This window comes from Triticum urartu, chromosome 2A (assembly GCF_056163025.1).
Source record: "Triticum urartu cultivar PI428250 chromosome 2A, HENAU_Tu73, whole genome shotgun sequence".
Taxonomy (NCBI): Eukaryota; Viridiplantae; Streptophyta; class Magnoliopsida; order Poales; family Poaceae; genus Triticum; species Triticum urartu.
This window is the reverse complement of record NC_141874.1, coordinates 658,061,488-658,074,901: the sequence shown is the minus strand read 5'-3', so window position 1 is coordinate 658,074,901 and position 13,414 is coordinate 658,061,488.

The following is a 13,414-nucleotide window of genomic DNA, read 5'->3' as shown; positions in this document are numbered from 1 at the left end:
TTCAGAAATATTCAACGTGTATCAAAAAAATGTTGACGTATGTGCTAAAAATGTACATTGTGTACAGAGAAAAAGAAGACATGTGTTGGAAAGTAGAAACCGATAAAATAGACAAAGAAAAGCAAATGAGACAAAATAGAACAAAGAAAACTACTCCCTCCGTCCCATAATATAAGATGTTTTTTAACACTACAGTAGTATCAAAAAACATCTTACATTATGAGACGGAGGAAGTAAGAAATAAACAAAGGAAACCAAAGTATAATGACGAAAGAAAGAAAGAAAAACCTAAGGAAACAAGGGGAAAAAGTTTAATGAATAAAAACCAAAGAAAAGCAGTGAAAACAACAAAACCAAAGAAAAAACTTAAGAAAAGAAAAGAAACAAAGAAAATCTATCAAAGCGAAGCACACAGCGACCCGAACAACAGGAGCGCTAATGAGCCAGCCTTTGTCTCTGGCATGGGGCGAACCCGGCGGTCCTATCTCTTACACGTGACATCATTGACATCGCTCTGGGTCCTCATTGTCTCCTGGCAGGATTGGTGCTCCACTGTCCGGAGCAAGAGGGCAAGGGGGCCTCTCCAATGACAACTTCAACTTGGTGCGTGCGTGCGTGCGTGCGTGCGTGTGTGTGTGTGTTGCATTGATGTCCCGTAGTCTTTGGAGGAAGCATAGTTTTTCTGAGCAAAGGCCATCATGGGTAGTTTTATTAAAATTTAAACAACATTTGCATTTTCTGCTAAAAGTTCAGGAATAACATTCGGAGGTGAGTCCAACCACACATTCGGTGGATCGACACGACTGTTCTGCGCTAGCACACGAGCAGCTGAGTTAGCATCACGATTACAACGCTCTAAGACGACCTTCCCGAAATAAAAAAGAAGTAACCGACAATCATCTAGAATTGGCGCTATTTCCATAGAATGTCCATCGTTCTGCTGCATTGCTTCAATCAGCACCAAACAATCGGACTGAACCCTGGCCGAGGTGCATCCCACAGAGAGTGCAAGTTTCAAACCTTCTGCTAGTGCTGCAACTTCAGCCGATAGCACATCAGCCACATGCTGGAGTTTTACCGTTGCCGCACCAATGAAAGTTACGTAGCTATCCCGTAGTACTGCTCCACAAGCTCATGTATGATCTTCCTTTGAGTATGCAGCGTCTACGTTGAGGGCAATCTGATTTTGTAGTGGATTCTTCCAATGATCTGTCTAAGGAATGGCAGTAGGCTTACTTGCTGCACAAACAGAACTTAAAGACATGGCTCAAATGGACTGATTAGTTCGGACCAGGGCTTGGAGGAAGCACAGTTTGTCTTAGTGAGTAGCTGCGGCTTGTTTCTTGGTGGGGTATGAGTCCTCCTGGTCTCTTGTTTTTTTTATGTACGCTTTGTAAGAGGTTTTTCTCATACCTTGTATTAGTTCAGCCGTATGGCTTTATATATAAAGTGTGCTGAAAGTCTTTTTTAGCACATAGTAATGGACATCGAAGTTGCTGCTTGATAACTATGCAGCGTCACTAGCAAATTAGCAATGGCATGCTCCTTTCAGCAAGAGGAAGTTAACCTTCGCTATTATCTTGGTCGCATGCTCCTTTCAGCAAGAACGTAATGGCAGGATGTTTGAGGGTATGCTACTTTCAGTTGTCGTTTGTACGGTTCTCTTCTTTCTGTTAATTGAAGGTATGCTACCTTCAGTTAGCCATCACTGGTTAAGGCTGGTCATAATGAGAGTAATTTAGCAAGTAACATAGCGCATTTCAAGACAAATTTGCTTATATAGCATATAGTTAATGAGGAGAGAAGTGTTTGGAGTAACATAATATGTTACTGTAACATAACGCAAACCAAAGCAAAATAAGTCTATAATGTAATAAATGCAATCATCTATGATACTACTTGTGTGTTTCTTTGCACTATGAAGGTAGTAACAAGTGTCATATACATGACACTAGTTTAAGTTACTCCCCACTATGACCAGCCTAATGCAATCTTTCGCACACACCTTCGAATGTTTCAAGGCTGGTGCTTTGTGCCTTGTATCTCTCTGTTCGACAAGGTTTGTGGCTTGTGTTTCGGCAGTTTCCTTCTTTCCCTGTGTAGGTCGTGGTGAGGTCGTTCTTTTCTTTTGAGCTTTTTAATCTGAGATTTTGTATTCTTTATTTCTTCTGTAATGATCGCATGCAGTTCTCTTGCATGGTTCGGAAAAAAAATAGCAATGGCATCACTAGTCATGTGGCAGCAGAAAGCATAAGCTCACCTCTTGATCGTTCACTTCTGGTCGAGCACTTATCCTTTCATCACAGTGCTCCACTGGTTGGAGATAGTATCCAATCGTGGTAATTGCACATGGCCCCTCCCATTAAGATAATCTGAGCCTCAAAAGCTTTGAGCCGGTGGACTAGTAGCACCATGCAAGATCTCGCCGAATCTTGCTCCCTAGTTCTTTTCTATGGGTCTGGTTAAACTAGAGGCATATCGAGCACATTAGGACAGTACGCTTTGGCTTAGCTCAGGAGCACAAAGTAATCAGAGAGACAACCGAATCTATGCACGCATAGTGGTGCTAATGGTCGAGGCGCGACTAAACAAGTCGTGTGCACATGCATGGGGGAATATCAATGCCGATGCCCAAAGCTAGAGCACGCTGGTGCTGAAATTTTTAACAGATGGCCGGCGCATGAGAGGTATCATTAGAACTTGGAAAGTTCGCGCATGTGCCTTCCCAAGTCAAGTGCTGAACAACACTCATCAAGTACGTATAGTTGAGCGTCGTTATTCTTCTGTCTATAAACTGCGAGTGCTAGTAGTAGTATTTTTGCGCCAGCGTGCAACCTTGATTTCTGTCTCCCAGTGCCAGCATGTTGCCGTCTTCGGAAGACTCTTATCTTATCCTTTCATTACAGTGCTCCACTCATTTAGCAGGCGGTGGCGCGTTGGCAGCTCACACGATTAGAGTTACACTGGATGCTGGCCTAGCGGCCGGATGCCGTGGCCATTTGACGGCTAGCTGCTTTTACATGTTGCCTGCTAGCTTTTGTTTCCTCGCGTGCGCCTATAAAAAAGTTTTTGAATTAAAAAATTATTGACCGTTGACTGTTGACTTTAAAAAACACGGATTTAAAAAGAGTTCATAAAAATAAAAATAAAATAAATTTCAAAAAGGCCATAGATTGTAAAAATTCGTGACTTGAAAAGGTTTGGAATTTGAAAAAAGTTTGTGAAAATGAAAAAAATCACATTTTTTGTCAATTTCAAAAACAACGAATTTGGAAAAAGTTCACTACTTGGCAAAGCTTGTAATTTGAGGAAAGTCACGAAAATGAAAAAAGATCATGAATTTTAAAAGCTTCACAGATAGTTTCCAAAAAAGTACGCAAAATAGAAAAAAGGTTCATGAAATTTCATAAAAAGAGTATGAATTTGGAAAAGTTAATGCAATTGTAAAAAAAATGAAAAAGAATAAGCTAAAAAAAAGGAAAGCAAGAACACAAACCAAACCCGTGCCGGAAAAAACTACAAAAAAAACGCTCAAAAAAACTACTATGTTTGTGAGGACATTCCCTTACACAAAGAAGTATCTTAATAATGTGAGGGCGTGGATGAGGAAGAACGTGGTAAATAATGCCACTGATGCAGGTCCTGCACTACTTTAGGGGGAGGCAGGCTATTGACTGAAGATTCTACCACAAAATTCAAAGTAGACCCAAAAGATACAATAAAGTCCAATACATCGATGCTCAAGGAAACTATATGATTTTTAGTTGCGAGTCGATGATTGACTTGCAACTGGGCCCTACAAACATACATCCCCCTAGTTGCGAGTCGATGGTCGACATGCAACCGAGGCCACTGCAAAAAAGTACGAGGTGTCCCAGCTGCGAGTCGATGGTTAACTTGCAATTGGGCCCCTACAAACATACGTCACACCTAGTTGCGAGTTGTTGATTGACTTGCAACACCCCCCCCCCTCCGTTTGGGAGTTGATGGTTGACATACAACTAAGGACACTACAAAAAAGTATGACGCGTCCTAGTTGCGAGTCAATGGTTGATTTGCTACTAGGCCCCTACAAACATACCCCCCCCCCTCCTAATTGTGAGTCGATGGTTGACTTGCAACTAGGCCCCTACAAACATACGACTCCCCTGGTTGCGAGTCGATGGTTGACATGCAACTAGGGCCACTACAAAAAAAGTATCACGCGTCCTAGTTGTGAGTCGATGGTTGAATTGCAACTGGGCCCCCTACAAACATACTCCCCCTAGTTGTGAGTCGATGGTTGACATGCAACTGGGGGCCACTACAAAAAGTTGTGTGCTAGTTGCGAGTCGATGATTGACTTGCAACTTGGCCCGTACAAACATATTTTCCTCCTAGTTGCGAGTCGATGGTTGACTTGAACTGGGGTCCCTACGAACATATGCTACCCTAGTTGTGAGTCGACGATTGACTTGCAACTAGGCCTCCCTACAAACATAAGTCCCACCATAGTTGCGAGTTGATGGTTGACATGCATCTGGGGCCACTACAAAAATGTATGACACGTCCTAATTGCGAGTCGATGGTTAACTTGAAACTAGGCCCCTACAAACATATGTCCCCCCTAGTTGTGAGTCAATGGTTCACTAGCAATTTCCCCTACAAACATGTGTCTCCTAGTTACGACTCGATGGTTGACTTGTGCTACTTCTTGAGTTTGCGTTGGTTTTTCCCTTGAAGAGGAAAGGGTGATGCAGCAAAGTAGAGATAAGCATTTCCCTCAGTTTGAGAACCAAGGTATCAATCCAGTAGGAGAAAAACACACAAATCACCAATACCTGCACAAACAATCAAACACTTGCACCCAACGCGATAAAGGGGTTGTCAATCCCTTCATGGTCACTTACAAAAGTGAGATCTGATAGAGATAGATAAATAAAACTGAACAAAAGATAAAATATTTTTGGGTTTTTTGTTTTATAGATCAGAAAGTAAAATATTGCAAAATAGTAGATCAGAAACTAATATGAAGGAAAATAGTAGACCGGAAACTTATGTGATAAAAATAGACCCGGGGCCATAGGTTTCACTAGAGGCTTCTCTCAAGATAGCAAATAATACAATGGGTGAACAAATTACTGTCGAGCAATTAATAGAAAAGCGCAAAGTTATGACGATATCTAAGGCAATGATTATGAAATATAGGCATCATGTCCGTGTCAAGTAGACCGAAACGAATCTGCATCTACTACTATTACTCCACATATCGACCGACTCGTGCCTACATCTAGAGTATTAAGTTCATGAAGAACAGAGTAACGCATTAAGTAAGATGACATGATGTAGAGGAATAAACTCAAGCAATATGATGTAAACCCCATATTTTTATCCTCGATGGCAACAACACAATACATGCCTTGCTGCCCCTACTGTCACTGGGAAAGGACACCGTAAGATTGAACCCAAAGCTAAGCACTTCTCCCATTGCATGAAAAACCAATCTAATTGGTCAAACCAAATCGATAGTTCGGAGACACTTGCAAAGATATCAAATCATGCATATAAGAATTCGAAGGAGATTCAAATAATATGCATAGATAAGCTAATCATAAATCCACAATTCATCGGATCTCGGCAAACACACCGCAAAAAGGTATTACATCTAATATATCTCCCAAAACATCGATGAGAATCAAAGAGAGAGAAGAAGCCATCTAGCTACTAGCTATGGACTCGTAGGTTTGTGGTAAACTACTCATGCTTCATCGGAAGGGCAATGGTGTTGATGTAGAAGCCCTCTGTGATCGAATACCCCTTCGACAAGACGACGAAAAAGGCCCCTAGATGGGATCTCATGGGTATAGAAGGTTGCGGTGGAAAAGTGTTTTCGTGACTTCCCTGGTTGTTTTGGGATATATGGGAATATATAGGCGGAAGAAAAGTCACGAGGGGCCCACAAGGCTGGGGGCGCACCCTCCGTCCTTGTGACCGCCCCGTGGCTTCTCTAACTTGCACTCCAAGTCCTCTGGATGTCTTCTGGTCCAAGAAAAATTATCGCGAAAGTTTTATTCCGTTTGATATTCCTTTTTTGCGAAACTCTAAAACAAGGGAAAAAACAGAAACCGGCATTGGGCTCTAGGTTAATAGGTTAGTCCCAAAAATAATATAAAATAGCATATTAATGCATATAAAACATCCAAAACAGATAATATAATAGCATAGAACAATCAAAAATTATAGATACGTTGGAGACGTATCACAGACCCCAGTTACGCATCAAGGGTGGGCTTGCAACTGGGTAAAAATATAGGCCCCCAATTGCATGTTGGGGTGTAGGTGTAACTGGGACAATAATGGGTCGTCCCGCCCCCTCTCAGTTGAGTGTCAAGGTGGACCTGCGACTAGGAAAAAAATTTGATAGTGCCCAGTTTCTTATCGAGGGTGGACTTGGGTCGGCCCCCACAGTTGCATGTCGAGGATGCACTTGCAATTGTGAGTCAATGGTTGATTTGCAACCCAGTATAAAAAAAGGGGCCAGACCCAGTTGTGAGCTAATGGTTCACTTGCAATTGGGACAAAAATGGTCATCCCTAGTTGCGAGTCGATGGTGGACCTGCAACTGAGGCAAAAAAAAATGAGCCCAACTATGAGTCAAAGGATGGGCTTGCAATTGAGGCAAAAAATGATCAAGGGCATAGTTGCATGTCAATGGTGGACTTGCAGTTGGGACGAAAAAAAGGTCAGGCCTAGTTGTGAATCGATGGTGGACATGGAATTAAGGCCAAAAAAAAGTTGAACCCAAATTACAAGTCAAGGGTAGACTTGCAACCAAGGCAAAAAAACATGGTTGCGAGCCGATAGTGGACTTGCAACTGAGGCAAAAATGGGTCGAGCTCTAGTTGTGTATCGAGAGTGGATTTGCAACTTAGACAAAATTGGTAAAAAAAAAAGTGGGCCCCAAATACATGTGAGAGTGTAGTCGGACTTGCAACTAGGACAAAAATGGATTGTGCCCCAGTTGCACGTCAAAGATGGACTTGCAACTAGGACAAGAAAAGGCGTAAAAGGAAAGAGAAAACAGAAAAGAGAACAGAAAACATGAAAGGAAAATTCATGAATTAAAATTAAATAAATAAATTAATTAAAACATGAAAGGAAAGAGAAAACAGAAAAATAAAAAATAACATGAATTTAGAAAAACTTCATGAATTCGAAACAAATAAATGAAAAGGAAAGAAAACAAAAAACTTCACTCTCGAGCATTGCGTGTCGTGAGTGCACATGCAAGTGGATCGGGCATGAGTTATGTGTTAGGCTTGGACATGCAATTGAGTTGAGCAAGTTGTGTGTCAGTGTTGGAAAGCAACTACATAGAGGTATTCTGTTAGGAGCGCATGCCGAAGATGGGCATGCACCTAGGTCGAATGAGTTGTGTGTTGGAGTTGGACAAACAACTAGATAGGGATACTGAATCGAGCACAAGTTGCGTGTCGAAAAGTAGACATGCAACTGGATCGGTCATGAGTTGCGTGCTAGTGTCGGACATGCAACTAAATAAGGTCCGGGTAAAATCATGGTATGCCGTCTATAAAGTAGCTTCCTTGACTCTTCAATTATTTGTCCGCGTTTGATGATGGACATGCAACTGACACTGTCAAAAAAGTCAAATTTAAAAATCATAATTTACAAACAATTTTTTAATAGATAATGGAAAAAAAGGTAAACAGAAAATAACACAGCCCAGCTCCTTCAATTCTGTCCGTACAAAAAGGCCTAGACGCGGACAAAAAAAAGAACAAAAACAGCGGAGCACCAACGCATATAATGTTGCCTAAAAAAACAACAACGCAAATAACTAAATAAATGCCCACGTACCCAGACCCTGCATAGGAAAAAGGGACATACATGCGCGCGTGATCAAACAGCCCAAAGGGCGCGACACGAGCCTTAGCGGAGATAAAAAACAGTTGACGTTAGAAAAAAAAACGGTTTGCACAAATCTTATAGCCCATAATCATATGGTGAACAACTTAGATGTGACATAGCTAAAAACATCTAGATGTACAAGCTTTGTATTGCTTTGGTTCTTTGTTCTAGCAGCAGGTAATGCCGCTTGACGTGATCAGGTGTTACATGAACGTAGCTGGGATGCCTGAATGGTTTGTCACATGAATGAAAAGTATCGGACTATGCATCATGTGACCCGGTGCAAACCTTCATCCATGGAGGGCGGACCCAGGGAAAAAATTGAGAGGGGGCAAAATGTATGGGCATATTCACGAACTAGCAAGGCAAGTATTGGTATAAACTAAAAATTTGTGCATGATCACCTCATTCTTCACAAGGTATCAAGTTCATTGTGAAGTGAAAAAAACTAAAAATTTGAGACAATGATTTGCATCAATATGAATATCACATTTGATGTATGTGTGTGTTTGCATCAATATGAATATCACATTTGATGTGTGTGCGTGCACAAATGAATGATTGTTAGAATTTTTTATAATAGTTGATTCGAATTGGAGCCTATGAGTCTGAAGTAGCCAATATTGCCCTTAAGTAGAAAATTGCATATTAAAATTTGTATGTGACAGAAAAAATGATTGAACAGTTGAATTGACCTAATTATCAAAATTGATGGATTATACACATATTTTGATGTTTTGTATGGCTCATCTAGATTTCAAAAGGAGAAAGGAATGGGCAAACGAATAAATTATACCCAAATCTGATAGCACACATGCAAGGCCTAGATTGAAATTGCAAACAGCTGAATTTCAATCTTAGTTTTTATAAGATTGAAATTGCAAACTAACAAAAAAAACGCAAGGAGAAAAACCTAGATGTTATACGGCTCACTTTGATGTCAATTAGAGGGAAATTACAGTATCAGGGTTGTGCGACGGTGACGTTGTGCAAGGCCGCAAGGGACGGATATAGGCAAGTCAGCAGTTGCCAGCGGAGTTGGAGCGAGCCGGCGGCTGCGAGCAGCAAGGTCAGGGCTTCGGCCGTCTCGTGTGGGTGCGTGTGTGCACGAGGAAATCTGAGCGAGCCACTGGCCAAGCCAACAATGCAATCTGCAGGCTTGCAGGCTAGACGCTGCAACACCCTATTTGTTTTTGGGCTATTTCTTTACTTTCTTCACAGTTTAGAGTAAACGGGCTTTTGAAAATACACAAGCAGGAATCGGGCTGAGTGGGGGCAGAGTACTCGTCCTAGTGGGGGCACACAAGTATAGGCAGCAACATGTACAACCGAATGGAAAAAACGAGTGGGGGCAGCTGCCCCCACAGGCTCCAACGTAGGTCCGCCCCTGCATGGAGTCAGTTTTCGGGTGACGCTTGGCGATAACATTGGTCATTATTTTCAAACCATGAAGAGGCTACGTCAAGGGGATCCCCTGCCCAGTCTTGTTTAATGTGGTTGTCGGTAATGTTTGCTATCCTTGTAACGTGGACTAAGGAGGACGGATGAGTTGAAGGACTTATCTCGCACCTTATGGACTGGAGAGTTCCAGTCCTGTGGTATTGCTGATGACACTATTACCTTCATGGAACATGATATGAAAAAGGCATTAACTTGAAGTTAATCGTTTGCATGCTCGAACAATTGTCTGGACTCGAGATTAATTTTCATAAAAGCGAGTTGTTCTGTTTTGAAAACGACAAGGTGGCACAACATCAATAGAAGCAACTTTTTAGCTGTGAGGTTGGTTCACTTCTTTTAAATATGTTGGGACTCCAATTGACCTTCGCAGGCTTCACGATAAAGTCTTAAAAATAAGTGAGGATCATTCTAAGAAAATGGTCAGTAATTAATTAGAAGGGAAACCTTTTTTAAGGGAAGGTCATAATAGCTAGTTTTATTAACCTCAAACCACATTTACATCGCCTGTGAGAAATTTAACAATAAACCTGGAGGTGACTCGAACCACTCCGCAGGTTGGTTTTTGCGTCCCCACCACCCTGTTAGCACATGTGCAACTACGTTCGACTCTTTATTACATAACTCGATACAAGCCTTCTCGAAACTCCAAAACTCACTACAGCAAGCAGATAAAACAGGCGATGCAACCATCGAATAGCCTTCGTCTTCGTTCAAAGCTTGGACCATTGTTACATTGTCCATCCGCACCAAAATGTTATTGTACCCGAGCCGTAATGCAAGTTTTAACCCTTCAAGTAAAGTGGCTGCTTCAGCCAAAGGACATCGAAAATGCTTAGTAATTATTTTATTTTATTTTTTGCAGGGAAAATGCTCAGTAATGAGAAGGGAAACCTTCTATCATATGGAGCGTGTCTCATCCTAATAAACACACTCCTTACTAGCTTGTCAATGTTTATGGTATCCTTCTTTGTAGTATCCAAAGTAGTATGAAAAAGACTAGATTTTTATAGATCAAGGTTCTTCTAGCAGGGTGACGGACACTAGTAGAAGTATTGCTAGCTAGATGCGACATTGTGTGACACTCAAAGCATCATTTTGAACTTTGGATATAAGACTTTGAGGTTACAAACAAATGTCTGCTCAGTAAATAGTTGTTCAAACTACATAACAAGGAAGGTGTTTGGTAGGAGCTACTGACCAACTAATACCTGAAATCAAAGAATTTATCCTATGTGATGACAAAACCAACTGAATCACCCTTTTGAAAAGGACTAGTGAGGGTGAAGGATGATTTCTTCCAGAGGGGAGAATTTGTAGTATGCAATGGTCAAACTACATTGTTTTGGAAAGATACTCGGGTTGGTAATACCCTGTGAAGTGTAGGGTACCCAAACCTTTATAAAATCACAAAACGTAAGAATGTGATTATTTCTTCTATGTTAGAAACTACGCCATTGAATATTCAGTTTTCACGGGTGTTACTTGGGGATAGGTCGATAGGGTGGATTCATTTGGTCTAGTGGTGATGACTGTCAACCTGTCTGAAGATCAAGACTCATTTCGGTTGAAGCAAATAAGTCCAAATCGATATACGATGAAGCTATTACCACAGGTCCGGTCTTTCAAAATAAGTACACCTAGAAATAAAAAGTTCCTTTGAAAATAATGATCTTTATGTGGTTCTTACATGAAGGTGTAATTTTGACCAAAGATAACCTGGCCAAACTTCGATGGCAAGGAAGGGGAAAAGGTTTTATTGTGATCGGGGAGAAACTATTCATCATTTGTTTTGAGCGTGTCGTTTGCAATATCAGTGGGGCCAACAATTCATGTAGCTTTTAACCTACCACCCCCGGCTAGCATGGCAAATATGTTCATCATGCAGTTAATAGGCTAGAACAATATGTATCAAGATATAATGATTACTGGGATAGTGACAAAAAGTGCCTTGTCTTGTATTTTAATACGGAGGGGGTATCATGGAAAATTGATGCAACTTGAGACACTACAGAATGATTAGTTGGGAATCATATCCCATAATGCTGAAACGGATAAACTTGTAGAATGATTACTGGGATATGATCTCTCAACAAATTAAAGTGAAAAGGCTGCAGTCCCAAATGCAGCTTTGCTTGTGCTTGCAATCAGAATTAAGATAAAACTCAATATTTTATCCCAAGGATTAATGGCTTACAAGCAAAGCAAAAGATGGCTGGCTGTGTAGCCTACCAAGCTCCTATTCACGAGAAAGCGCCCAAAGCCAAATAGTTTTGTTCACTGGATGATATGGTACCTGAAAGTGAAACATAGTCCCTAACATGTAATTTCTTTCCACTTGCTATTTTTTGAAGGACTCTACTATAAATTTGACGTCAGATTTTCTATCATGGCAAATCGAACGTTTTCATGACAAATTATGTTCTTTGGTGATGTAACGCCCCACACACACCCGTCGGTGGTTGTTACTCTTGGCAGGATCTAAAGTGGCTCCACAGATCAATACTACTACCTCCGTCTAGATGGATAAATCATTCGTGTAGTTCTAGGTCATCGATTTGAAAAACTAAATATGTGTTATATGTCATGAAAAGTATATCACTATATTTCTACACATATGTAATTTCTAAATATATATTTTTTTATCACATATAGTACATATTTAGATAAATCGTCGACCTAAAACTACGCGAATGACTTATTCGCCGAGATGGAGGGAGTAGTCTTTTCTGCGCACTTTGGCCTCACTCATGCGCACCCGGGAGCAACTTTCCGATCGGTCACCCATCCTGAAACTACTCCAATCTGAACACGCTTAACTTTGGAGTTCTGTCCGAATGGGTTCCCGAAAAAGAAGGAATTCCTTATTGTTATAAGTAGTCTATCATCGCTAATAAGCCAAGCTATCACATACACCCCCACTCAGAGGAACCGACGTCCTCGTCGGGCCACAGGAACGTTCTCTTGCCACATACGTCTGTGCATCCAGTCCGGTACATGTACCATGCCGTGTGCCACGACGGGTCACAAACGTCATGAACAACATGACCGCGCACCTATCTGCAAACATCCGTGTAACCGCGAGGGTCAGCTTTGATATCAATTTGTAACGCCCCACACACACCCGCCGGTGGTCGTTACTCCTGGCGGGACCTAGACTGGTCCCACAGATCAATACTAGTCTTTTTGCGCACTTTGTCATCACTCGTGCGCACCCGGAAGCAACTTCTCGGTCGGTCACCCATCCTAAAACTACTCCAAGCTGAGCACACTTAACTTTAAAGTTCTGTCTGAATGGGTTCCCGAAAAAAAAAAGGAATTCCTTATTGATATGAGTAGTCTATCATCTTTAATAAGCCAGGCTATCACAGGCGATAACAAATTTAATTGACGAGCATGTCAAATCCGCCTCAGTTCACATAAAAAATTGTCAGAAAATTACCGTGCTTACAAACTAAATTTATCATCAAAGCGCCAATATAAATTGTCACGAAAAACATCAAACTTGCCATGTATAAAAATCTGACGCCCAATTTTTAGTCGTTTGTGACTGGGTTCCCAAACAAGTTGAACCACCCTCACATGCCATCTTAACGGTCTAGTCACTGGCGAAGGCCTCCAGTGGGCAAGGTGTGGCGCCTGCCATACCTTGATCGGGTGCAAATTTTCTTTTATATGTACGCATCGTCTCCCTGGTCGCTCAGTCGCTGGCTACGCTAATTAGTATGTCACGAAAATCGCTAAAGACCTGGAGAAAAACGCCCGTTTGGATGCCATCAGGTGGGTCATGAGCGGATGGGCCACGAGCTGCTGCAGGAGTCGCATCCCTTCGCACTTTGCACGCACAGGTCGTTCACGAGACAGATCGAAACGAAACGCAGATGACCAAACCTAGCACTCGGGAGCAATTTCGCTCGGCCAAACCTATCACGGCGGCGGCTGGCCAGGAGGACGGGACGGTCGATGGCGGGGCGGGGTGTCGAACAAGTAGGTGGCTGGGCGCTGCCGCGCCGGGCGCACTGCGGCGGCTGAGGGTTGGGGCTGGCAG